The following is a 659-nucleotide window of genomic DNA, read 5'->3' on the forward strand; positions in this document are numbered from 1 at the left end:
TGCTGAAGTAGCTCAAAAAGAGGATTTTAACATTCTCTCCTTTCATTTTCATAGGAGAAAAGCTGACAATATGTTTGTTATTTCGGAAATTAGGAGACATAGCGCTGAGAAAAGTAATGCCCTCATTGAGGTGCACGTTTTGACATTTGAACAGAGTTTCTTTGACAAACGGCGTGACACTAGTGGCACGTCAAAAAAGTTGGCTGAGGAAAATTTTGTGAACTGACAACATATTGTGGGATTGCTTTTTTTCAGCAATCCCATCAATAAGACTATTAAGAGAACTTACAATGATAATACGGCTAATAATTATAATAACAATAATTATAAATAGAAAATTCCAGGAAAATTTTGAGTGCCACGGGGGCTACTGCCGGGATGAGTACATGATTTATTTCCAGTGTTCAAAAGTCACCCTGATCATATTCTGGTTTTGAGAAATGTCTTGATACAAAAGACTCTGATATCTCAGCGGAGACCGTCACAACTTCATTCACTCTTTTAACAAAACAAAAAAAAAAAGCAACGAAGGAAGCAGTAAATGGACTTACATATTTAAGACCTAACTAAATGTAATTTAAGACCTAACATGCGGCTAATGTAAAGCTAGCAGAGCTTGGAGAGTTGGTTATCTGGTTGCTAGGCGCACGCACACAGGT

The sequence above is a fragment of the Seriola lalandi genome, unplaced genomic scaffold (assembly GCF_002814215.2).
Source record: "Seriola lalandi dorsalis isolate HSWRI2012SDOR001 ecotype SW California unplaced genomic scaffold, Sedor1 jcf7180002054310, whole genome shotgun sequence".
NCBI lineage: Eukaryota > Metazoa > Chordata > Actinopteri > Carangiformes > Carangidae > Seriola > Seriola lalandi.